The 27,923-nt window shown below is 38.6% G+C and overlaps 1 long non-coding RNA gene across 1 annotated transcript in view; it reads left to right on the forward strand.

Annotated features, from left to right (window-relative positions):
* Position 1: 1 nt before the first annotated feature.
* The window catches only part of LOC144292885 (uncharacterized), a 31,927-nt gene continuing 4,005 nt past the window's right edge, over positions 2 to 27,923 (forward strand). The window contains exons 1-2 of the long non-coding RNA XR_013360268.1: positions 2 to 83; positions 24,719 to 25,042. This is a non-coding gene — a long non-coding RNA (uncharacterized LOC144292885). The remainder of the gene's footprint in view (positions 84 to 24,718; positions 25,043 to 27,923) is intronic.

The following is a 27,923-nucleotide window of genomic DNA, read 5'->3' on the forward strand; positions in this document are numbered from 1 at the left end:
TGTTGAAGTCTTAAACCCCAAGGTGAGTGTATCCGGAGACAGGACCTCTAAGGCAGCCGCGACAGTTAAATGAGATCCTAAAGGTATAACCCTAATACAGTGTGACTGTTAGCCTTGTAAGAAGACAGAGCCACACCTAGGATGTGTGTGCAACGCAGGGCCAGACGCAGTGTTAAGAGATGGCCGGGAGAAACCAACCATGCCCACGCTTGGATCTTGGACCCTCTAGCCTCCAGGACTGAGAACATTTCTGTCGTTTAAACCACTTTGTGGTATTTTGCTATGACAGCCCAAGTAGACTCATCTACATATACCACATGTTATTTATATTGTTGTACAATATACAATTACTATACAATTTATAAAATCATGTTTTTACATATCAATACATAGAGGTTATATATATAATACAGTATCCAATTGTTACACAATATATACAATACATACACATGTGCACGTGCACGTGTTAGGGTTGCCATAACAAAACATGACAGACTGGGTGGCTTACAGACAAGAGAAATTTATTTTCTTGTAGTTCTAAAGACTAGAAGGTCCCAGATCAAAGTAACATGCTATATATGTAACCAAAACGTAGAAATGTGTACAGTTAGGCGAAACAGACTCACTGTGTTTGTTAAAATAAAGAATAGATGAGGGAGAAATTCTTATCCTAATCATGCAAATATCTTGTGCATAGAATTTGGAAATTCAAATTTTGAATGAGGCTAACATACCATTATTGTCCTTACCGCCTTCCTTCATCCTCCTCCTATGCCTCTACCCACATCTGGAATGAATGGAAAGAATGTTTGCCACAAATGATTGTAGATTTATGGTCCTAGAAAGATTGAAATGTGTACTGGGAGGACAAGTCATTTAACCAGCTGTTCCTGGATCATGTTTTATTACTCAGGATTAGACTATGATGATACAAAACCATTTAACATGTCCCTGGGCCCCTAAGGAAAGTAGAAACTTGCCTAAGTGTTCATGAATCAACTGCACTAATAAGGAATTAAATTGCGTTGGGAAGTCTACTGGGAGGAAAATCTACTCCTCATTGGAGATAGTTATGAAGAAAAATAATCACATGGCAGGACAGGTTTTGAGATGTGGATACATAACAGATTGTTTTCCCTAAAGAAATCCCTCTAGAAAGCAGTAAGTGCACCTTGACCCAGAGAACACAGTTACAGAAGGAGCCCACTAGACAAGATCTTCAGCCCGGGGGAAACTTAAACCTCTAGATCATGCAAGCTTGATAAAGCTGATGTCAGCCCCACAACAGTGTAGACGCTACAGTGGTTTGTGCCCCTCTGAAGGACGGCAGTACATAAACAGATACTCTGTATATCTGTGGTGCAATTTTATAAGGTAAAGGTGGGGGATAGTTAGGAAAAATATTATCTGCAAAGTTTCCTTAGGGAGGTGATTATTTAAAGAAACAAGAAAAAAAAAGTTAAAAAAGACTACTGTAGGTAAACCGCAACATGGATAGATAAGAATACAGACCAGAAGAGAGCTGGACCTATCTGCTCCCTGTCTCCTGATACGGAACTTGGCTAAAGCACCATGTGCTCCAAGCGCTCCAGATTCCCAACCTGGGGATCTCCGAAGCACTCCTCACATTTTCTCTGAATTTATATTCTCTTGGCCTCTCCACCTCCTTAGTTCTTCTACTAAGTCTCTTTTCACCCTTCTACCAACCAAAATTTGGAACAGTCACTTCACAATATTCTAAAAAATAATATTAACGAAAAACTATATGCAGAGGGGCGCCTGGATGGCTCAGTTGGTTGGGTGTCTGACTCTTGATTTTGGCTCAGATCATGATCTCAGGGTCCTGCATCAAGCCCCAGGTTAGGCTCTGCACTCAGCATGGAGTCTGCTTGAGATTCTCTCTCCTTTTGCCTCCTCCTCCTACTTATCCATACGTGTGTGTGCACATGATATCTCTCTCTCAAACACATCAATATTTAGAAAAAATATGCACAAAGCATGTGTGAGTCTGATAGATTTTACTCTGAAACTAAGCATAATAGGCCATAGAGTTCAGTGGACAGAAAGTCATGTTATGGTACAAATCAGACATTTATGTTCCTGAAAACCTCTGTTGGCCAAGCAGCTGCCAACCTAGCTCCACTCTGGCCTTCCCATCGCACAGCATCACACTTGTATTCTCTTTCCTTTTTTCTCCTCTTATCTCTTGTATGCTGAGTCCTACCTCCCACCCTCTCCCTAAATGCGCACAAAGCACACAAAAACACTCAGATTTCTTCTTTGATACCTCAGAACAAATGATCTCCTGGTTACGCCCCTAATTCTTTGAAGATTTTAACTCTTGGCTTAATGTCTAGATGTTCATTCTGTGTGTCAAGTTACCTGAACGAAGGCATGCCAACACACTTGGCAAAATATTATATCTGGGTTTGTCTATAAGGATGTTTCAGGAAGGTATTAGCATCTGAATCTGTAGACTGAGTAGAGGAGATTACCTTCCTCCCCTGCACTGAGGACCTGAATAAACAAAAAGGCAGAGGAGATGCAAAATTGCTCTGTGTTTGAGCCAGGATGTCCGTCTTCTCCTACCTCTGGGCATCGGTGCTCCTGGTTCTCAAGCCATTGGGCTCAGACTGACATTGATACCCTTCCCTCCCCTGGTTCTCAGGCATTTGAGTTTGGACTGGAAATACAACATCAGCTTTCTGGAGCTTCCAGCTTGCAGATAGCAAATCCTGGGACTTCTTAGCTTCCATGATCCCATCAGCCAATACCCTATAATAAATCACTTTCTGTCTCTCTCTCCACATATACCCTGTTGGTCCCATTTCTCTGGAAACACTGACTAATGCACTGTGCCTCCTACCAAAGTGACTCCTGTAATATTTCTAAGTGATTTCAATATCAATAGAGATTATGCTCATTCTCTGGCTGAGATCTTCAACTCATGATACTACTACCATTTACCTGTCCCTCAGCTTCCTTCATACCTTCTCTAGCCTTCTAATCTACTTTATATTCCACCGCAGTCATCGTAATCCTTTCCCTGAAAAAGTCTAACACCCTCATCTCACGTGCTGCCATCTTTATTTGGTTAAAAAAAATCACATATTTTTTTTTTCTTTTTCCATGCCTATAGCTCCACAGCTGATTATGGCTGTGGAAAAGCACACAATCACGAGTAAATAAACTCACTTTCAAGTTTGTGACCATTAACCTGGAGAGGGTCCTTTTCCTGACTGGTAATTCTACTTCTTTTTTTTCTTTAACTTCATTACATCATCCACTCTTGATTATAACTGTTATGCTTTTTTCCCCATTTCCTTTCTCAACTGATGATCTTGCTTCTGTCAGTAAGAAAGATGACCTATTGGGAGCGAACTTCCATATTTTTCACCCCCAAATCTACCCCTTTTTTACCTTTGTATCCTCATGTTCTGTCTTTCTATCATTACCGTAGGGGAACTATCTATGTCCCTACCTGAGGACAAGTTCCCTTCATTTCCACACTAAACCTTATTCCCTTCCATCTACAAGGACATGGCTATAGAATTATCTACCTCCAGCATTGTCAATATTTCCCTTTTGCATTGAATCTACTAGAGCTTCATAAAAATTTCAATATACAGACATGCTATTATTTCTCCCTTCTCAAAAAACAAATATTTCTGTTTATCCCATTTTAACCACTGACCACAGTAGCCTCCAAACTGGTATTCTTTTTTCTATATTCCTTCCTGACCATGTCTCCCACTGCCAAGTCTGTTCTCAACATAGTACCAAATTTGCCTATTAAATATAAATCCATTCATGGCAGTTTCCTCAAAACCTTGCAAAGGCTTCCCAGACTTCACTCAGTATAAGCCTAAACTTTACCAGTGAGAGTACCCTGCCTGTCCCCTGCCTTAATTCCTTGATATCATCTGTTCCCATTCGGCTCCTTGCTCACTCCATTCAAGCCCCATTCACCAGTTACAGGTTTTCCCCCCTTTTCCTTATCGTTTGCCATTCCTTGTGCTTAGAATATATCTTCTCCACCTATAGATATCCATAAAGCTTTCCTCAAACACTTGAAAGTCTGTCCCCTTAATGATGCTTCCCTGATTACTGTAAAGACATGATCCTCTAACACCTATGAAAAATATTTTTTTCTCTGTTTTGTTCTCCAGTGTCTCCAACCGTTAGAACCATGCAATTATGTATTTGTACTCAAGTATGTTGAATAAATTAATGAATGTTGATTGAATGAATCAATTAATGCTATTAATGTTGACCTCTTCTCCTTCCCCAGTTCCCAAGACATATTATACAAATGGTTAGCTGGTAACTATTTAATCACTTCATCCTGTTTTCTCTCAAAAGTAGTTTTTGAATTTACATAATTACTCCTTTTCTTAAAGATATCTGGATAACATTTCCTTATGGTTAACTTATGGTATCAGTTATGTAGGGTAACTCAGCAACATGGCTTTTCCGCTCACCAAGGCTAACTTGGCTCATCACCACTGTGTGCCCTATCTGCCAGCAGCAGAGACCAACATTTAGTGCTCAGTATGAGCCATTCCCCAGCTACCAGGTGGCAGGTTGATTACATTGGGCCACTTCCACCATAGAATGGCAGCATTTTGTCCTTGTTGGAATAGACGCTTACTCTGGATATGAATTTGCTTTCCCTGCCCACAATGTTTTTTGCCAAAACTACCATCCATGGACTTATAAAATGTCTTATCCACTCTCCTGGTATCCTATTCAGAATTATTTCAGGTCTAGAAACTTAATCCATAGGAAAAGAAGTATGGGAATGGGCACATGTTCATGAAATTCACTGCTCTTACCATATTTTTCATTGTCCTGAAGCAGCTGGCTTGACAGAATGGTGAAATGATTCAGTTACAGTGCTTACTGGGTGGAAATACTTTGCAGGACTAGGGCAAGGTTCTCAGAAGACTGTATATGCTCCGAATCAGCATCAAATAAAATGTGCTACTTCTCTGATAGCCAGGACTCACAACTCCATGAAGTTAGGGGAGTATTACCACTTTATGACCCATTAGCAAAATTTTTCTTTCTCTTCCCCTGACTTTATTCCCTATTGGCCTAGAGGTCTTAGTGCCAGAGGGAGAAGGGCTTCTACCAGGAGACACAACAGTGGTTCCACTGAGCTGGAAGTTATTGTTATTACTCCTAATGACCAACAGCAAATTTTATTCCTTTCTCCTGACTTTGTTCTTTGCTGGCCTAGAGGTCTCAGTTCCAGAAAGAGAAGTGTTTCCACCAGGAGATGAAAGAAGGTATAAGAAAGAAATACTGTGGGAAAGAAGACTCTGGCTTCCTCATGCCTCTGAATCAATAGGCGAAGAGGGGACTTATTGGGCTGCCAGGGTTGATTGATCCTGACTACCAAGGGGAATTGAACCCCTATTCCACAGTGCACGTAAGGAAGATTATGGCAGGAATACAGATCCTTGAGAGTATATTTTCGTTTTACCATGCCTTATGATGAAGGTCACTGGAAACAACCAATCCAGGAAAGATTATCAATGGTCCAGATCCTTTAAGAATGAAGATTTAGGTCATCTCTTCAAATAAAAAATCAAAACAAGCTGAAGTACTTGCTGAAGGCAAAAGGAATACATATGGATAGTAGCAGAAGTTAGTTATAAATACCAGCTGACGAGTTGTAAAAAGGAGTACTATAATTGTCTTGAGTATTTCCTCCTTAGTTTGTTGTGAATATATTTGTGAATGTATATGTATATACATGGTAAATAAATGTGTTTTCTTTTCTCTCTCATTCCTTTATATACTACAAAATATAAAACATATTGACTTTGTATCAGTATTTAAGTATTGCTAACTTTACATCATAGATTTCAAGTTATCAGATATCAGGAGAACAGCAAACATCATTCAGGGGCTTTACTTCCTCTTCTAGGGTAGGGTTAGTGCATTTTTGGTTATATATATGATAACTGTATCATGCTAGGTTGAATTAAGACCTTGTTATTGTCTTTAATTGGAGATTAAATACTATTTAAGGAGATGTGTATAGGTGTCAGGTTGTTAAGGGTTGAATTTATGAAAGCTTATTTTATGTGTTAACAGGGCTAAAGAATGACCAGCTATCTGGTCAAACATTATTTCTGGGTATGTCTGTGAGAGTGTTTCTGAAAGAAATTAGTACTTTAATTAGTAGGCTGAGTAAAGAAGATTGCCTTCACCAATGTGGGCAAGCATTGTCTAATCCCTTGGCCTGAATAGAACAAAAAGTGGAAGAAGGGTTAATTCTTTCTCTTCTTGAGATGGGTTACCTATCTTCTTCCCTCTGCCATCAGAGCTCCCAGTTCCTGGGCCTTTATACTCTGGAACTTATACAAGTCCCCACCTGGTTCTCGGTTCTTCAGATTTAGACTGAACTACATCACTAGCTTTCCTGGATCTCAGTCTTGCAGACTGTGGGACTTCTTAGCCTTCATAAGCACATGTGTCCACTCCTACAATAATCTCATAGCCCTATTCTATCTATCAAATTCTATTAGTCTATTTCTCTTGAGATCCCTAGTTAATACATATGGCTAGGTAACAAATTACCCCAAAGTTTAGTGGTCTAAAATAACCATTTATTATACCCATTGACTTATGGATCAGGGATTCATTCAAGGTATAACAGGCATGACTCCTCTGTACTGAGAAATGTCCAAAGCCTAAAATGGAAGTCTTAAAGGCTAGGAGCTAAAATTATCTGCCAATTTGTGGCTGCTAGCTGTCCACTGAAAGACTCAGTTCCTCTCTATATAGGTCTCTCCACAAAAGCTAATTTGAGCTTCCTCACACTGTGGTGGCTGGCCTGTCAAGAGTAAGCATGCCAAAAAGAGCAAGCCAGGTAGAAACTGTATTTTTATGACCTAACCCCAAAAGTCACATAGTATCATTTCCCCTGACTCTTGGTAGGAGCAATCATAAAATTCCCATCAGGTTTGCAAGAAGGGAACATAAACCCAACTCTTCAAGGAAGGAGTGTCAAAGTTGTAAGATCAGATTAAATGAGAAATATTGTTGTAGTCATTTAAGAAAATGGAGTCATCCACATTTGCCTTTATAGTTACAGTCAAGAATTTTCTGGTTATTTGTCTCTTTATTGATGAATCCAACTAGGTGTTCTTATTTTCTGTAATTCAAGGTAAGAGTCAGTGACATATGTAACATTAGACCTGTTGTAACAACATGTATGCTTTTGGAGTGAGTCCCATCTCGTATGATTATCTGTTAACTCACTGGGTTATAACCTATTAATTTCCCTAGGCAAAAATACATTATACACACATTTTGGTATAAATTTTGGAAGACCATATTTTGAAAACTATATATTTTTACAACTAAATATTGTAAGTAACTTTCAAAGTCATTAAATATTTTTCCACAACACCAAAAAAATAAAACCCAAAACAAACAAAACAAAACAAAAAGTGTGTATGTATGTGTACAGATATGGCAGTTCCTGACACAGAGCCCCTAAATATTACCGTGAAATTTCCCGAGTGTTGGAAACATTTTTTGTTCTAATGGGAAAACTTTTGGCAGGCCCCTAGACAGCTTCAAGATGGGGACTAATCATCAGAAAGATCAAACTTCGATTAGAAGCCTTCATCTTCTTTCCCCTTTATTCCCCTTCACTATTTTTTATATTCCCCAAATGAATGACACCATATACTGTTTGTCCTTCTCCGATGGACTTACTTCACTCAGCATAATACCCTCCAGTTCCACCCACGTCGAAGCAAATGGTAGGTATTTGTCATTTCTGATGACTGAGAAATATTCCATTGTATATATGGACCACATCTTCTTTATCCATTCATCTGTCAATGGACACCGAGTTTGGCTATTGTGGACATTGCTGCTATAAACATTGGGGTTCAGGTGAGAAAATGAGTGGGAAATATCAATGAGGGAGACAGAACATGAGAGACTCCTAACTCTGGGAAACGAACAAGGGGTAGTGGAAGGGGAGGTGGGTGGGGGGATGGGGTAACTGGGTGACGGGCACTGAGGGGGGCAGCTGACGGAATGAGCACTGGGTGTTATGCTATATGTTGGCAAATCGAACTCCAATAAAAAAAAATACAAAAAAAAAAAAAAAAGAAGAAGAAGAAGCCTGCATCTTTCAGCCCCATCCTCCCAGCTTCTGGGAAAGGAAGGGGTCTGGAGATTGAGTTAATAATCATTCATGCCTACGTGCTGAAACATCACTAAAACCCCTAACAGGGCTTGGCAAGCTTCTGGGTTGGTGAACACACAGGGGTGCCAATAGGATGGCATGCTATGCATCCACTCCATTTGGTTGTTTCTGAGTTGTATCCACTATAATAAAACGCCTTCCTGAATTCCAAGAGCCATTCTAACAAAGTATTTAATTTATCAGGAAGTCATGGAAATAGCAATTTATAGCTAGTTGATCAGAAGTGCAGAAGGCCTAAGATGTGTGAAGGGGAGGCAGTCTTGTGGAACAGAGCCTTCAACCTGTGAGCTCTGCAATGAATCCAGGCAGTTTGTGTCAGAATTGAATTGAATTGTTGGATACCTACTTGTGGTCAGGACAATTGGATTTTGGTATTAGAAAGTCCTACAGAGTAGGGAAGCACGATCACAGAAAATTCTATTTGTGGGACATTTTAGGACTCACTTTCCAACATCCTCTTTCTGCAATATCAATAACAGATAGACATCCAGCCCTACTTCTTTTTTAATATATATTTTTTATTTATTTATTCATGAAAGACACAGAGAGAGAGAGAGAGGCAGAGGGAGAAGCAGGCTCCATGCAGGGATCCCGACGTGGGACTTGATCCCGGGTCTCCAGGATCACACCCTGGGGTGAAGGCGGCGCTAAACTGCTGAGCCACCAGGGCTGCCCCCAGTCCTACTTCTGAAGCTTTATGTGGAGATGCCCATTATTACTAAGTTGTTTTTTTCTTTCAGAATGAACACATATCTACCAAAATTGGAAGGTAGCCAAATGATAGTTATTACCTCCTCTTTAAACAATTTATTTTACTAAGATTAACATTTCCAGTTCTCCAATTTATACCTCCTTTATTATGGTTGCCTTCCTCTACTTAGCCCTCTGGACCAGTGCCAGTTGACTACAGATTTAACCTATAGTTTATCACAGTGGTCCAGACCTGTTCTGACCAGAGAATGCCATTTGATAGAACCTCAGTAAATGGGTTAAATGAATATTTTCTGATTTAATCCCTAACAGCAACTTTGTGAGGTATGCATGACTGTCTGCATTTCACAGATGAGCAAGAGGGCATGCTTAATCTTGCTATCCTTTATTTAGTAAGTGGGAGACAAATTAGACCCCAAGAACTCTCTTAGCTTTCTATAAGACCAAGATACCTCTCTGGGGCTAATTCTGCACCTGTTCTCCTCTCATGACTCAGGAGCTACTCATTCCTGATCTGTAAGGCGTCAGGATTCTGCTGCCCTCTTGAGCCTACAGTACTTCCTTGCTATGTCCAATGACACATAACCATGGCTATTGCAAAACTGTTAGGATGAACATTTGAACAACCTTAAAATAGGAACAATGTGATATGAGATGACTCCTGCGTTTAGGAACAGAATGTAATAGAATATAAACCTTAGGATGGATTTGGACCATGCTGTTTTTTCAAAACATCAGGCTTGGAATCCAAGAATCAAATTATCATATGCAGGGAAAAAAAGAAAAAGAAACTATCTATTTAGAATACCCCTTTAAAAAAATTACTCAAACTGAAATTTGCCAAATTGGGCTCATCCACCAAAACAAAAGCCAGTTGAAAAGTCACAAACATTTAATTCATGCTATGGAATGGGTACAGAAAAAGAAATCAGCTTCTTTCCCTCTATGATTATAATACTTAATGATCCAATAAAGTAAGTAAAAATATAATTGCAATACAAGGCCAAATAAGATAAGTACTGTAGGAGAGACCCAAGTAAAGTGTTATGGGGAGTTGAAAGGAAGGTCATTGCCAAGCAGATCACAGTACAGAAACTAGAACAACAAAATTAAATAGAATTTTGTTAACCAAAGAGCAGAACTTTCCTTCTGGCTCTGTGAGGAATTGCTCGTTGTTAGGGCTCGTTGTTAGCCTTTGAGAGCAGCGGAACACTGAACAGAAGCAAGGCCAGTATTAAGTGAATGTGATGGCTGAAACCATTTTCTGTTCCTCGGCCTGTAATTTAGAGTTATTATTGGGCCTTTGAGGCTAATCCCAGCAGAACAAATCTAGGGGTTTGGGGCGGGGGACAAGGACAGCGAGGATGAAGCAGCAGCAACTTCTGATAAACAAAGTCTGAAATTTAGTATTTAGCTAATCTCTTAGGAACCAAATTCCAACTATCAGAGGTATTTTACAACTGCAGTGCATTAACTTTATTTATATGGATAGCAGGACTGGTGTGTCTTGAACTATAAAAATTGAAAATAACCTCCTAATAGTCATAAGAAGGTGAAAGGATGTCTTTTTTTTTTCTTTTTCTGTGAGATAATGGAAATGCACCTAAAGCCTGGAAACCTTGGAGTGTTAAATAAGAATTAGATGACACCAGTAAACCTGGAGTGTCATTGTATTTGTAAGTAGAGCTTAAATTTGTGGGCATATATTGTTTTCTAAATCACTCGTATTTTGTTTGAGCAACTAATCTGACTTTTAAAAGAATATTCCGTTCTCTAGCTCTTGTTATTTAAGTATTATTTTGAATGAAGAGATGGATATTTAACAAATTGTTATGGAACATAGGAGCTTGTGGTTTTAAAGTTTTAATAAAGGTAGTCTCCATTCATCTTCCAAGTTAAGAAATAAAGTGGTCCCTTTAACCCATTAATCATTTTAAGATTGATCCTTACTTTGTTTATGTAAGAAAAGATGAAAGCCTGGTACCCCAGGCATGTGACATTGTCGACAGACTTTTCAGCACCTCTACTAATTTATGGCCATTCCGTGGGAACTGAAAACTACTCAGGTGGCTGATAGTAGACATCCCAGTGATTTACTCACAACATCTGCCATCCAACTACATAGGCTCCATTCAGAGGTCAGCTTCTTATAAAACGATGTTCCTTCTGATTTCCACCTCTTGTGTGGGTTGGTCTTGATTGACACTGACCCTCAGATTGGTACTGAAAGAGTCTATCTCCCAAGAGAATGATCATGGAAAACTTCACTTTTCTGAATCATATCATATTTAGCCAGGTAATTAATAGAAAAAGGGGGAGATGAAGAAAGAGCGATAAAAAGAAACAAAATCCTACAAAAAGAGTTTCAGGAATCTTAACCCTTACTGTTTCATATCTACTCATAAAATCCTATTGTGTACCTTTATTTTTTTTAAGAGAGAAATTTTCCGGAATAAGTATCTGTGAGCTTAACCTTGAAGATCTGACATTTATTTGTGAGAGAGATGATTACAAGGAACTGAATATAATTAATTTATTTTTATTACCTGTAGGAAAAGAAAGAAAGTATATCGCAGCACGTATTTGTGGACTAAACTCAGAGAGCTAATTATGGTTTAATAAAAGAAGCAAATAATCTCAAATTTCTTACCTATCATGAGGATTAATGTCAATAAAGCCACAGATTATAAATAAGCATTGTAACCATTCATCTGTAATAAAAGCTGTTAGTTCCCACTACATTTATAATCCATTCTGAGCTTATTTAATGAAAAAGGAACACAGTTAAAAAGGTCAGCCTCTAACTTTACGTTAAAGTCAACTGTCTCTAAAAATTGTGTCTGCCTAAAATAAAATAAAATAAAATAAAATAAAATAAAATAAAATAAAATAAATTTTTAAAAATTAAAAGAATAAAAACTGTGCCTGCCTGGAAACATGCATGTTGCAGGTACCCAGGAGTTTTTCCAAAGACATAGTATACTAGAACCAGAAGCAAGTTTAGAGCTGTCAAGGAGAAACAACGCTTTGATTGTTTGTAAGGTTACATCAAGTCATTTGGCACAGAATAAAGCTTCTTAAACAAGTAAAACACAGAGAGCTCATCTATAAATCTTTCCATCATATTATTGTGTTCTTGACGCTAAGATATGGGTGGGCTGGGCAAACAGCCTCTCAGCTCCATCACATACCAACCTTGTAGCAGGCCATAGAGCAGTTTTCTTCTTTTCCCCAACGAAAACCAGTACAAAAAGACAGGTGAGGACCCCCATTTCCAGAACCTGGGTGGGATCCTGGCTGTACCACCCGTTGAGTGAGGTAGGGCACATCATGTCACCGCTTTGTCCTCCGCTCCCTTATTTGTATAAGGGAAATCATTTATTCACTAAATAGTTTCAATGCAATCCATGACTAATGACAAAAATGATTAAATATTTGTGAAGTGTTCGGAAAGCCGCTGGCACACAATCAGTGCTGCATAAACATTAGCGATTATTATCATAACTGTCCGGGCCTAGAGGGAAACATGCGTATCACACCCATCATGGCATCATGTACACACATGCATGTGATTTTGTCTGCTGCAAACGTTTCCTCCACTTCTCTTTCTGGGCTCTTCACTTGGAGCCTTTCTCTACTCTCTTGCCCTCTGCCCTCAACAGGCCCCCTGGCACTAGCCTTCTGGGTCCAGAATCACATCCCCCCACTAATCACCTCTACACATCGCTCTATTTCTCACGCAAAACAACTTCTCTTTGTGTCAGCTTCTCCAAGCTTGAATCCTCTCAACTTCGCCTCATATGGTCCCACACACATGAAAGCATATTTACTGTAAATACCATGTGTGTTTCTTCTTAGCAGACAAAAGATCTTCTGGGAACCAGTATCCAGCATTCTAAGAGAGGGGGTAGGGAATTCTATATGTTTTTGGTGATACAGGTGACAATACCGTTAATGTGATGTGTGCTTTATTTTCATAGATATCCTTCCCCATCCAGGACTTGGCACCATTAGAAGAAAAAAATGAGTATACAGCAGTTGTGTAGTGTAGTGATTTAGTGTAGAACATGGAAATGGTCTTATTTACCCGTTCCGGCTCCCTAGTGCATAAAAATTATGATTAAAACCTATCACTAGGTAAAAATATATGAACAGGTGTTCTTTAACCAGAACTTTATAAATACTAAGATTACACGTGTACACACACTAGTAATAATTTTGTTCGTAGGACAGTATTTGGTAGTACTCTCATGCAGAGAGAGAGGTAAAGCAAAATAGAAAAAAGTATATAGTCATTCTGTCGGAAACTTCCCCATTCAGGAACATTCAGAACACTTAGCTAGATGGATGTAAAGAAAATAATTGTCTTCATTGCGGAGTGTCTGTCTACATGGTTCCCTTCACTTTGTAAATGTAATAGCCACTTATTTTCTACTGGGGCATTTAAAGCAAACCGTAAATCTCCGCTCTTCCCTGCCACACGCACCCTCCCACCCAGGACACACACAGTCACAGTTCAGACTTCATTTGTGTGTTCCCTCACCTGGACTTTTACTGATTTAGTGATCTCTGCATTTGCTTGGGTAGATCTGGGGTTTTCTGCTTCCAATACACTTTGAAAGATGCCTCTGCCAGGCGGCAATTTCTCCGCCGGTACATTCCGTTGTGGAGCTGTATAAAGCTATCTTGCATTTCCTCTTTCTGAAGATTTGTTCTATTTGTGTATTTGCTTAAATATGAGCCAGAGGTAGGAAGACTCTCGTTAGGGATCCCTGGGTGGCGCAGCGGTTTGGCGCCTGCCTTTGGCCCAGGGCGCGATCCTGGAGACCCGGGATCGAATCCCACATCAGGCTCCCGGTGCATGGAGCCTGCTTCTCCCTCTGCCTGTGTCTCTGCCTCTCTCTCTCTCTCTCTCTCTGTGACTATCATAAATAAATAAAATCTTTAAAAAAAAAAAAAAAGGAAGACTCTCGTTAAATCTATGGTTATTTATATCGTATCTAGACACCCGGTTCCTTCAGCTGCAGAGGGTCAGCTGCCTGTAGCTGGGAGTCTCGGCGTGGCAGGCCTAAGAAGCATCCCAGGTGTCTGGGACCACAGCCTTCCTCAGAAGGATTATGTTGGGGTGCGCTGGGGTTCGGCTCCCACAAACCCATGCGGGGCCCCTAGGACGTGCAGGCCAGAGGCTCCGCCTGCACCCCCAGCAAAGGGCCTCACGCCCGGCCCCGCCCTGGCTACTGTTCTTCCCTGAGGGCTGAAGGCAGGTTAAGTAAAAGAAGGAGAAATCTGAAACTTTTTCCCCCCACTTAGCTCTCCCAGCCTCACGGCACAAGACAGTGGAATTAATGTCCCGCGTCCTCAGGAGCCGGCGCTGATGGGTCCCTGCAGCCCCCGCGGTCGATGGGGACAGCGTCTCGGCGCCAGGCGCTGCGGACCCTCGGGTGTTAGAGACCTCGTGGGCACAGGGGGGCGGGGGCGGGAAAGAAAGGAAGGAGGGAACACACTCCGGAGGACCCACAGGAGATGCTCTGTGAGATCAAATAATACTGCTACTTATAAAAAGAGACACATTCTGCTAACTTTTAAAGGAGTTTTGTAGTAAATTCCGCTTACTACTTTCCCGTCTTTGCCAGATTTTGCTCTAAAAGCTAAATCTGAGGGTCACCAAATAAGGAAAAAGAATGCAAATTAGAAAACTTTTGATGGCAATTCAAAATGTTTCAGCCTAATAGCCTTTCTTCTTCCTAAATTAGCTTCTTCTCTTAAACTTACTATTTTCTAGCTACTTCTTAAAAAGGGGAAAAGAAAGCAATGAAAAAGACAGGAAAAAAACCTTCCATTTTTTTCTTTCCAGAACAGAATTACTATTTTCAGGAGCATTTTCCTCTAAGAGTCATAAATCATTCTTGTCAGCTTTGGGGTGGGGGGGGGGCTCTCATGACATTCTTTATGCCTTAGCAATAATATCGCAAATATTTATTGTCACAACCAAATATGCCACTTATTTAGTATCCTTATATCTTTCAGTTTCATCCATCGAAATCTTGATTTACTTAATAACCCAATTTGAATATAATTTAAATGTACTTGGTAAAAATTAGAAGTTAGGAGTAGTAAGAGTAATTATATAGTTTTTAAAAGCACTAGATATAAAATTTAAGGACTGAAAGTATTGGTTTCCTGTAAATGATAATAATGTGAACTTTAAGATTAAAAAGATGTTAAAAGTTTCTATAACATGTTAAAAACATTTATAAAATTGATAAGCTTTTAGCAATAAATGAAAACTCTTTAAATACAAGCATGTAGTCTTCATTAAAACTATTTCTTCTGTATCTCAGCTAAGCAGCTGGCTATTGATTTCAGCTCAGGTCATGATCTCAGGGGTCATGATATAGAGCCCCCCAGCAAGCCTCAAGGGAGCACTCTGTCCTCAGCAGAGAGTCTGCTTGAGATCCCCTCTCCTCCTCTGCCCCTCCCACCCTGCTCGCCACCCCCCTCTCTCTCTGTCTAAAATAAATAAATAAATAAGTCTTTAAAAAGTAAACCATTTTTTCTACTAATATTAAAATGAACCACATAAAATAATTTTAAGAGTCTGACTAACCTATCAGTTTGATTTCTAAAATGACATAGTTCATAATATATTTTAATACTAATCACCCAACAAGGACATTGCACCATGTACACTCTCTGGGAAGTATGCTAATGAACAGCCTTCTACATTCAGCCCTTTGTTAAAAATAAGGTAAAGTCCTCAAAAATATTTGGTTTCCCATTTTCAAGGTAACCTCAAACACCACTTTGTGGAACAGGTATTCTCCTTTGGGTACAAGAGTCGCTAATTCCTTTAATGAGGGAGATGAATGGGAGAGTCTCATTCTATTTCACTCACAGTATGAGAAGCAGAAAATTGGGAATTCCACAACTTCAGTTTGTAATATCCATAAACCAGGTTCAATACAAATAATAAGCTTATGTGTACTGAGGATAGCATTACATAATATAGACGTATAAATATGAATATAGTAAGCATCTTGCTCACAAAAAAGAATCAGACAAGTACTAAAACAACTAGCATACTAGGATTAAGTGGACAAAGGCCACAGTGGAACTTACCAAATGCAGGGCAGGAGCTCCGACTGTAAGTACACTTACACTGATTTTATATTTGACTCTTCATATTGGAGGACTGTAAATCATGCCACAATAAACATTGGAGTGCATGTATACCTTGGAATTAGTGTTTCTGAATTTCAAGGGTAAATACCCAGTAGTGACATTCCTGGATCATACGGCGGTTCTATTTTTAATTTTTTGAGGAAACTCCATACAGTTTTCCGGGGTGGCTGCTCCAGTTCGCATTCCCACCAACAGTGCAGAGGGTTCCCCTTTCTCCACATCCTTACCAGCACTTGTTTCTTGTGTTTTTGATTTTAGCTATTTTGTCAGGTGTGAGGTGATAGGTCATTGTAATTTGGATTTGCAGTTCCCTGCAAATGAGAGACGTTGAACATATTTTCGTGTGCCTGTTGGCCACCTAGATGTTCTCTTTGGAGAAATGTCCGATTAGGTCTTCTGCTCATTTTTGAATTGGATTATTCGTTTCTCTGGGTGTTGAGTTGTATTAATTCGTTATATGTTTTGGATACTCACCTATTATCAGATATACAATTTGCAAATATCTTCTCCTATTCCACACGTTGCCTTTTAGTTTTGTTGATTGTTTCCTTTTCCATGCAGAAGCTTTGCATTTTGAGGTAGTACTGATAGTTTATTTTTGCTTTTATTTCCCTTGCTTCAGGAGACCTATCTAGAAAAATGTTGCTATGGCCCAACTCAGAAAGATTACTACCTGTGCTCTCTGTGAGGATTTTTATGGTTTCAGGTCTAACATTTAGGTCTTTAATCCATTTTGAGTTTATTTTTATGTATAAAAAATACACAAAATTTTATTTTTTATGGGCAGCCATAAAAAAGAATGAAATCTTGGTTTAAGAAAGTAGTCTAGTTTCATTCTTTTGCATGTGACTGCTCAATTTTCCAAATACTATTTAAGAAACTGTTTTCCCATTTTATATTCATTCCTCTTTTGTCAAAGATTAATTGACTATATAATTGTGGGTTTATTTATGAGTTTCCTATTCTATTCCATTGATCCTTGTGTCTGTTTTTATGCCAGTACCATACTATTTTAATTTCTACTGCTTTGTAATATAACTTGAACTCTTGAAATTCGAGTTCTGTTTTGTTTTTCTTTTTTAAGATTGCTTTGGCTATTTGAGTTTGTGTGTGTGTGTGTGTGTGTGTGTGTGTGTGTGGCTCCATACAAATTTTAGGATTATTCTAGTTCTTTGAAAAATGCTGTTGTTATTTTGATGGGAATTGCATTAAATTTGTAGCTTTCTTTTGTTAGTGTAGACATTTAAAGAATATTTGTTCTTTCAACCCATAAATATGGTATACCTTTTCATTTCTTTGCATCATCTTAAATTTCTTTCAACAGTATTTTGCAGTTTTCAGAGTACAGGTCTTTTACCTTTTTGGTTACATTTATTCCTAGATATTTTATTGGTTTTGGTGCAATTGTAAATGGGATTGTTTTCTTAATTTCCCTTTCTGCTGCTTCATTATTAGTATATAGGAATTCAACAGATTTCTGTACATTGATTTTTTATTGTACAACTTTACTGAATTTGTTGATAAGTTCTGGTAGTTTTTTGGTAGAGTCTTTAGAATTTTCTATATATAGTGTGTTATCTGCAAATAGTGAGTTTTACTTCTTTACCAATTTGGATGCCTCTCATTTCTTATATTGTCTAACTCCTGTGGTTAGGACTGCCAGTACTGTGTGAATACAAGTGATAAGAGTGGACATCTATGTCTTGTTCCTGATCTTAAAGTAAAGCTCTCAGTTTTCCCCATTGAATATGATGTTGGCTGTGGGTTTTTCATGTAAGGCCTTTTTCATGTTGAGGTATTTTCCCTCCAGACCTATGTTGCAGAGGGTTGTTTGTTTTTTTTTTTTTTTTCCAGAGGGTTTTTTTTTATCTTTTTTTTATAAATTTATTTTTTATTGGTGTTCAATTTGCCAACATATAGAATAATACCCAGTGCTCATCCCATCAAGTGCCCACCTCAGTGCCCGTCACCCAGTCACCCCCACCCCCCGCCCACCTCCCCTTCCACCATCTCTAGTTCGTTTCCCAGAGTTAGGAGTCTTTCATGTTCTGTCTCCCTTTCTGATACTTCCCACTCTGAGGGTTTTTATCATGAATGGATGTTGTACTTTGTCAGGTGCTTTTTTCTACATCTTTTAAAATGATCATATAGTTTTTATCCTGTCTCTTATCGATATTATGTATTACAGTGATTTTTTTATGAATCTTAAACCACCCATCGTCCTGGGAATAAATCTCACTTGGTCATGTGTATGATTTTTAAAAAATATATTGTTAAAAAAATAATAATAATAATATATTGTTGCATACACTTTGCTAATATTTTGTTGAGGATTTTTGCATCTATATTCATAAGAGATACTGGCCTGTATATTTCTTTTTTTTTTTTGTGGTGTCCTTATCTGGTTTAGGTACCAGGGTGATACTAGCCTCATGGAATGAATTCAAAAGTTTTCCATCCTCTTGTATTTTTTGGAATAGTTTGAGAAAAGAATGCATATTAACTCTTCTTCAAATATTCAGTAGAATTCACCTGTGAAGCTGTCTGGTCCCAAACTTTTGTTTTTCAGGAGTTTTTTGATTACTGATTGAATTTCATTGCTGGTGATAGGTTTGTTCAAATTTCCTATGTCTTCCTGCTTCATTTTTGATGGGTTATACATTTCTAGGGATTTTTCTATTTCTTCTCAATTGTCCAATTTGTTGACATATAGGTCTTTATCATACTCTGTTATAATTGTTTGTATTTCTGTGGTATTGGTTTTTTTTCCCCCTCTTTCATTAAAGATTTTGTTGCAACCCAAGTGTCTATTGATAGTGAATAAAGATATGTGTGTGTGTGTGTGTGTATATATATATATATATATATATATATATATATATATATATATCATGATGGAATATTTTTTAGCCATAAAAAAGAATGAAATCTTGCTATTTGCAACAACATGGATGGAGATAGAGAGTATAATGCTAAGTGAAATAAGTCAGCTGGAGAAAGACAAATATATGATCTCACTCATATGTGGACTTAAAGGAAGAAAAAACAAGCAAAGGGGGAAAAAAGAAAGGCAAACCAAAAAGCTGATCTTAACTATAGAGAACAAACTGATGATTACCAAAGGGGAGGTGTGTGGAGGATGGAGGAAAATAGAGAGTGGAGATTAAAGAGTACACTTACGATAAAGAAAAAAAAAACCACAATCTTTACATGCAAAGTTCCCAGTTAAAAACCCTTTGTCTCCCTCCCTCCAAAAAAAAATTGACTCTTCAGTAAACATTATATTCTTTATTTTCTGAACAATGTGTTATTGACAAATTAAAAATACAATGCTGATTGTTTCACATATTCAACCCTAGATGGAAATGGCTCTACATATAGTAATTATCTTAAAAGCCAAGACTTTTTTAAGTGTCCAACTGTTTTAAAACACATACACATTGTACTAACAGTGATTTTTCAGCATGGAATGCACGTAGATACTCTGGATTTTAAAAATTCCCCTTCCTTTCAGAATGCATTTATGTATGTGGGACACAGTTTGTAGAAACTTATGGATCTGAAGGAATAAACAGTACATGCACAAAAAAGGAGTCTTGCATGGTATGGCATCAGATCCCTAATCATTTGTTCTCAGTTTACTCAAAGAAAGAAGATAACTTGGCAGGTCTTGATGAGCAAACAGATGATATCAGTTAAATTTCCTTCATAGTGCATGCAAAAATATGAATATCACCACAGATTTCCATTAAGCATAAGATTCTTTTTAGCAAGATTTGGATATATAATATTAATCTCAATTTGGGAATTTATTATAAGATAGAGAATTATTATTATCTATTTAATCAACAGGAGAGCCTTGGTGTGTTTGTGTATGTATGGGCTTGTATTGCACTCAAAGTTTTTTCCCCCTATATCTTAATTAGAAAGTGCAAACATTCTTTTTAGTAACATGTAATCTGGAAAGTCATATATCCTGGATTGTGAAAATATTGCTATAAAGTTCTTGCCCTGCAGATGACATGATACTGTATATAGAAAACCCAAAAGGCTCCACCCCAAGATTGCTAGAACTCATACAGCAACTTGGTAGAGTGGCAGGATACATAATCAATGCCCAGAAATCAGTGGCATTTCTATAAATAACAATGAGATTGAATAAAGAGAAATAAAGGAATCAATCCCATTTACAATTGCACCCAAAAGCATAAAGTACCTAGGAATAAACCTATCCAAAGAGGTAAAGGATCTATACCCTAAAAACTACAGAACACTTCTGAAAGAAATTGAGGAAGACACGAGGAGATGGAAAAACATTCCATGCTCATGGATTGGAAGAATAAATATTCTGAAAATGTCAATGCTGCCCAGGGCAATGTACACGTTCAATGCAATCCCTATCAAAATACCACAGACTTTCTTCACAGAGTTGGAACAAATAATCTTAAGATTTGTGTGGAATCAGAAAAGATCGCAAATAGCCAGGGGAATATTGAGAAAAAACATCAATGCCGGGAGCATCACAATGCCGCATTTCAAGCTGTACTACAAAGCTGTGATCATCAAGACAGTGTGGTACTGGCACAGAAACAGACACAGAGGGCGGCCCAGGTGGCGCAGCGGTTTAGCGCCGCCTGCAGCCCAGGGCGTGATCCTGGAGACGCTGGATCGAGTCCCACATCAGGCTCTCTGTATGGTGCCTGCTTCTCCCTCTGCCTGTGTCTCTGCCTCTCTCTCTCTCTCTCTCTCTCTCTCTCTCTGTCTCTATGAATAAATAAATAAAATCTTAAAAAAAAAAAAAACAGACACAGAGATCAATGGAACAGAATAGAGAACCCAGAAATGGGCCCTCAGCTCCATGGTGAACTAATATTTGACAAAGCAGGAAAGACTATCCACTGGAAAAAGGACAGTCTCTTCAATAAATAGTGCTGGGAAGATTGGACAGCCACATGCAGAAGAATGAAATTAGACCTTTCTCTTACACCAGACACAAAGATAAACTCAAACTGGGTGAAAGATCTAAATGTGAGACAAGAATTGATCAAAATCCTAGAGGAGAACACAGACAACACCCTGTTTGAACTTGGCCACAGCAACTTCTTGCAAGATACATCTATGAAGGCAAGGGAAACAAAAGCAAATATGAACTATTGAGACTTAATCAAGATAAAAAGCTTCTGCACAGCAAAAGAAACAGTCAACAAAACTAAATGACAACCTACAGAATGGGAGAAGATATTTGCAAATGACACATCAGATAAAGGGCTAGGATCCAAGATCTATAAAGAACTTACTAAACTCAACATCCAAGAAACAAACAATTCAGGCATGAAATAGGCAGAAGACATGAACCAAAGAAGACATAGAGGTGGCCAACAAGCACATGTGAAAATGCTCTGCATCACTTGCCATCAGGGAAACACAAATCAAAACCTCAATGAGATCCCACCTCACACCAGTGAGAATGGGGAAAATTAACAAGACAGGAAACAACAAATGTTGGAGAGGATGTGGAGAAAGGCGAACCCTCTGCACTGTTGGTGGGAATGTGAACTGGTGCAGCCACTCTGGAAAACTGTGTGGAGGTTCCTCAAAGAGTTAAAAATAAGAGTTAAAAATAGAGATACCCTATGACCCAGCAATTGCCTTGCTGGGGATTTACCCCAAGGATACAGATGCAGTGAAACGGCAGGACATCTGCACGCCCCCCCCCCCCCCCCCCCCCGCCAATGTTCACAGTAGCAATGTCCACAATAGCCAAAGTGTGAAAGGAGCCTCGGTGTTCATCGACAGATGAATGGAGAGAGAAGATGTGGTCTATGTATACAATGGGATATTCCTCAGCCATCAGAAAGGACGAATCCCACCATTTGCTTCAACGTGGGTGGAACTGGAGGGTATTATGCTGAGTGAAGTAAGTCAATCGGAGAAAGATAATCATCATGTGGTTTCACTCATACGGGGAATATAAGAAATAGTGAAAGGGATTATAGGGGAAAGGAGGGGAACTGAGTGGGAAAAATTAAAGAGGGGACAAACCATGAGCGACTCCTAACTCTGGGAAATGAACAAGGGGTAGTGGAAGGGGAGGTAGGTGGCGGGTACGGGGTGACTGGGTGACAGGCACTGAGGGAGGCACTTGATGGGATGAGCACTGGGTGTTGTGCTATATGTTGGCAAATCGAACTTCAGTAAAAACAAATGAAAAAAAAATAAAGTTCTTGCCCTATTAATTTTTAAAGTATGTGAAAATAAAAGAATTATACCTGTAAATTATAATATTCAAAACTTTGATGAATAACAATTAAGATATAATATATATATATTAGTATTGCTATTATGCATAGCAATACTACTCTAAAATTGATATAACAGTACATTAAAAAAGTAACCAAAGGGGAATTGAAGTTTTTTAAATCTCTGCTTTTCAATGCAAACACATATTTTAGCTAATTGTATTTCAAGTGGATAATGAATAATAAACCAACATGTGATAACCAAGAATTGGCCTCCCTCACCTCTCAGAAAAGAAGCTGCAATAAAGGCCAGTAAATATGTAAACTTAGGGTAGAGAGGTGTTTAATTAAATGGCTTCTGGCGGCTGGAGGCGGGGAGATGGAAAAGGGAAAGGGGAAGAGCTTGAAGAGAAAGAAAACCAGGAGACGTGTTAATAGGAATATTTGCAAAAGCCGTGTTCTCAGTAAGAATATCAGGAAGAGAGAAGAAATTGAGATTGCAGAAAAAGTATCATTTAAAAATATTTGGATTTGCTAAGAAGGGTAGAGAAGTATTTCAATGTAGCTCTGGCTCTGAATCCTGTGATGCCAGCTTCCTAGTTGTTCTTTGCTTTTGTCCGTGATGATCTTGTTCCTAAGCTCCTAAAACATCAATCATTTCTCTTCCCTTCTATAGGATATCATATATTCTTTCAGTCATAATTCAATGCATATTAAATATTGAGAACTTACTGTAGGCAAAACATTGAGCATACAGCTGTGAACAAGACAGACATAGTCTCCGCCCTGTCGTTTTGGTCTTACAATTTGAGATTGAAGGGGTGAACATATCCCTAAAATAAATAACATCAAATAAAAGGAGGTTTAGAAGTTTTGATAGTGCTTAACAGAGCAGCTTGACTTAGTCTGATGCTTCAAAGTAAGACTTTCTTAAACCATTAATAATTCATCTGATTTCTGAATGAGAAGTACATGTGGATTTGCTCATGATAGGGATGCAGAGGGAAGGTTGTATCCAGAGACGTGGAAGGGGAGAAAATTAGTATGTCCTCAAAAAATTAAAGAAAACTCAGAGTGGCTGAAGCAAAGAGAGGAAACAAAATATCATGAAATATGTAGAGAGAGATGGAGGCAGGAAATGGAAGATGTTGTGAGCTTTGCTAAGAATCCAACTGAAAGACATCAGCAAGCAACCATCCCAGTGGTTTCAGCCAGGGAAAAATATGATCAAATACACATATTTTACGAATAATTTTAGAAGCAATGTGAGAACCTGGTATAGGATTAATATGCTTCTGTGTTTTAATTGCTAGCTCTTCATTCCGTTGAAAAGGGAGGGATTCTCTTCCTAGGATTATGGAGACACCCAATGCGGGGTGGAAGAGACTGACAACAGTTAGTAGTGCCATGTACTCCTAGTATGGAGAAGAGAGTATCACCTATCACACAGGGCCACGGGGGGGGGGGGGGGGGGGTGCTGCACCAGGTCCTGTGGGAGGCAGACTTCGCATTATCAGGAGAGTGAGGTACTCTCTTTCCCACAGAGGAATGATGAGGCTTATTTGGATAATATAGGAGCTTCCAGGAAACTGGAATGAGTATAAGTAGGAGGTGAACCGAGTCCTTGTGATACACAAGTGTTTGGGCTAAGGGACTCTACCCAGAGTGGGGAGGGGAAGTGTGGTTAAGCCATTCAAGTCCCTCTCCATTTTCCCATGTATCAAGGAACACATAACAGCGGGCCTTAATTTTAGGCCTTATACCACACTCTGATGAAACCTCAAGGGAGAAAATTTATCTGTGTAGATGTGAACCCTAAGTCTCTGAATATTCTGAGGTCTGAACCCTGTATGTGGAACTCCCTATCTCTCTCTCTCACACTTCTGTTTTTTTCCTCAATCCCCATGAGGATTTTCCAACATAGGACAGAAAACCTTAGACTCAATTGTTTCTTTCCTATAATATAGAAGAATGTTTTCAGCCGAGCCCTCCAGGCTTGGTTCTTGAAATGCTAAAAAAGAAAAGGATTTAGAAAATCCTCTCTGAAGGCAGAAGTCTGGTTTAATGGCTTTTTGTCAAACCAAAAAGGTCAAGTGCCCATCAGCCCTTGCCCCGGGGAGGCAAACATCAGAGTTTGTACTGGGGTGAAGACTTGCAAGAACAGGTTTTGTGTGGGGATTAGAGTGCATTCATTTAATATTTGTCAATCTTTGTGTATTATCATGAGTCTTGCTCTGTCCACAAGTTTTGAACACCTTACATAACTATAATAATCCTGATTATTTACTGAAAAAATCACTTAAAGAAAACTTCTACAGAGTATGGACTTTTTCCCCATTGTTTTCAGGATTTCCTCTTACGTGACTGTGGAGATGGCTGTGCTACCCTCAGAACTGAGGATTACAGGAGGGGCTGAAAGCTGAGTGCCAGGGAACGACAGAGGTAGGAGGGGATAAGAAACTCCCTTGGGAAAGTCATGGCTCTGAAGTGCTGTGAGTCACCAGAGAAAAGGCCTCATCTGGAATTCAGAAAGGGACTCAATCTTGGAGGAAGGGGCATGAGAGTCATCCCTTCATAGAGCGAAACAAGAACCACACTCGTGAATGAGGTTTCCCAGGAGAGCACATCTCAAAGGAGAAGGGGGGGGGCCCACACCCCGAGGACATGAGAGGTAGGTTCCCTGAGCCTGTACTACGGAGAAAGAATACGCTAATAATCACTTTCTAGATTTTCCACAGTAACCCTGAATGAATACCCGTCTCAGGAATCAAGCGGTTTCTATACATGTGCCCTTGTTACTTTGATGTTTCAGCTCGATCACCATCTGTCTGGAGTTTGCCTAAGGAAATTTATTTTATTGTATGTGCCTCTGAACAGGTGTTAGAAAATATTCACAACCCCCACCCAGTCCCCCCTATTGGGTGCTACTCTAGCTTCGTAATCCAAAGCTCTTTAGCCTTTCACCCAAGTCATATTTCTAATTTGATACTGGATCTTCAGTGAGAGTGATGATGTATTTCCAGAATATTCATTTAAAAAAATTATATTCAGCACTGATACCTGCAGTCCTGAGAATATGTCTCTCGGATATGCATGAAGAATATCTATGGTAGTTTTGTCCTCAAATTGAGTATTTTATGCTTCTTTGGTAGAACAGAGGAAGCATAGCTTTTAATTATAAACTGAAAATCATGGGGGAAATATGTTCCTTCTCACAATGTCTTGAAAAATTTGCTCTGCCAATTGGATTATTAAAATAACGTTTCTCAAACTTCTCTGCTTCACAATTCTGAGATTTGTATAGAATTTCTAACATAATGCATTTCTAAAACCCAGTCGTAACGGCACTGCAGGAGCTCATTGATAGTCCCATCTGACTCCTAAGAAAAAGGAAATAAGAAATAATGTCTCCCTGTGCTTTGTTTTGAACATGTTAACTAAACATTACCAGAGTAGATTAGAAAAGCAATCCCTTTATTTAGCTGAGTAATTGCCCACTTGAATCCCTAAAGATCAGTTATTGTAATATGAACTATAAGATGTCCACTAAGAGTCTTAAATGAGTCAATAAAAGGTCATGTTTATATTCGTTAAAAACACTTGAAAGAATAATATTAGCATTGACTTTGAGGCCATGCCCACACTTGCCCAGTGAAAAGTATTTCTCTAGGAAATGCACTGCTTTCAACATCAGTATTATTCTAAATATGCAGCAGATGTAACCATTAAAAGCCACTCTCAATATCTTGATTTAATAGCAATAAAGTGAAACCAGTGTGAAGTTAATTTGTATGGAAGGAGGGCTTGTTTAACATTAGTGCTGTTGATATCAGCCATCCAGTTCTCAGATGCAAAAGCCTCCAAAGTGTGTAACTAATGTGCTATTCCAGCACTATTGTTTTTAATCTGGAGAAGTAGATATTAAAAAGAGAGGGAATTTCTCACTATCCTTTCCAGTCCATTCTTAATAAACAAATTGGTATATGTAGTTGAATTTGCAAGATCAATATGCACTTGGCTAGTATAAAAGAATATGGATCATTATGGGAGATTGTAGAGCCCTAAGTAAATTATGATCTCTATTAAAACTCGGTTTAAAAGTTTTCATAGTCTCAGAATACACTTCTCAGTTACTTGCACTATAAAATGATGTAATAAAATATGTCATGAGTTAAGAGTTATAAAAGTCAGAAGTGGAAACATTAAAAAAATAAGCTATTTACTTTGAAATATAAAAATAAAAACCCTATGACTTTCCATTTTTCATGAATATCTAGTCATGTATTCAACAACTCAGTATATTCTCTTAGATCTGGGATAGAATGGCATTTTCATTTATTTCTTTTTAATGTTAGTAAAGAATTTATTATATTTGAAATTATTTACTTGTTAGACTCTTTGTCAAATTAAAAAACTTAATCTCAGTGCTTTTTGGCTATAATTGTTACATTTTGGAAGTCATTCGCTGGGTTTTAGGTTCTAAGATTAAAATCATAATTTTAGACCTAACTCAAAAGTATACTTCTACAATTTCCAAAGTGTTGGGGGAAAAAATCTGTTGGAAAAATATGTATACCATTTATAAACAATAATAAGTCATCATGACTCTTGATATAACACTAGAAAGCCAAAAAAAACTTGTATTGATAACACCTTAGTTAAAGTTGCTAAGGTGAAAATGTAATGTTTCAGAACAGATTATACCAAAACATTTCAATATCATGAGTCTGCTAGATTGAAGACACCTAAAAATCCCCTTATAAAAGCAAATGGTTGATTAGTTTTACACAAATCCACAGAAATTCAATTCTTTACAAAATCAGACCAAATTGGGGCCAAAGAGAAGAGTTCAGTACAACCACCATTGGCCTAATTCAGATTCTCAGCCTTTGGTTACCAGTGGACACTTGGTCCTTGGGTATTTGCCATCTTGCAAGTAAGCAGGATCTGGGACTGCTGGTGTAGTCATTACCAGAAAGTTGAGAGCTTCAGAATGCAGAAATGCATGGAACTTCATTCCAGGAGCCAAAATCCAGGACTTTGAAAGGTGGTTAGGATATGCAACAGGAACCAGAAAGATTGAGCAGATTTAAAGCCAGAAAGATGCCACCATTTCTGTGAACATCTCTAAGGCCTTGAACCTAAGAGTAATTTACGGGCTTGTAGTTATGAGGAATCACACTCTTTACAGTCCCTTTTTTTTTTTTTTTTGTAAGATTTTATTTATTTATTCATGAGAGACAGAGAGAGAGAGAGAGAGAGGCAGGGACACAGGCAGAGGGAGACACAGGCTCCTCGCAGGGAGCCCATGTGGGACTTGATCCCGAGGCTCCAGGATCAGGCCCTGGGCTGAAGGCAGACACTCAACTGCTGAGCCACCCAGGCTGCCCAGTCACTTTTTTTTTTTTTTTTACCTTAAGGAATGACAGGGTTCCAATCTCAAAATCTTAATTGTGACTGATGTGGCAACTCATCCTCTGGTGTTTCCCAGATATCAAAGTTTAGCAAGGATGAGATAAAGCCAACAACCATCTCCAATGGGCAGTACTGTC

The sequence above is a fragment of the Canis aureus genome, chromosome 21, assembly GCF_053574225.1.
Source record: "Canis aureus isolate CA01 chromosome 21, VMU_Caureus_v.1.0, whole genome shotgun sequence".
Classification (NCBI taxonomy): Eukaryota; Metazoa; Chordata; class Mammalia; order Carnivora; family Canidae; genus Canis; species Canis aureus.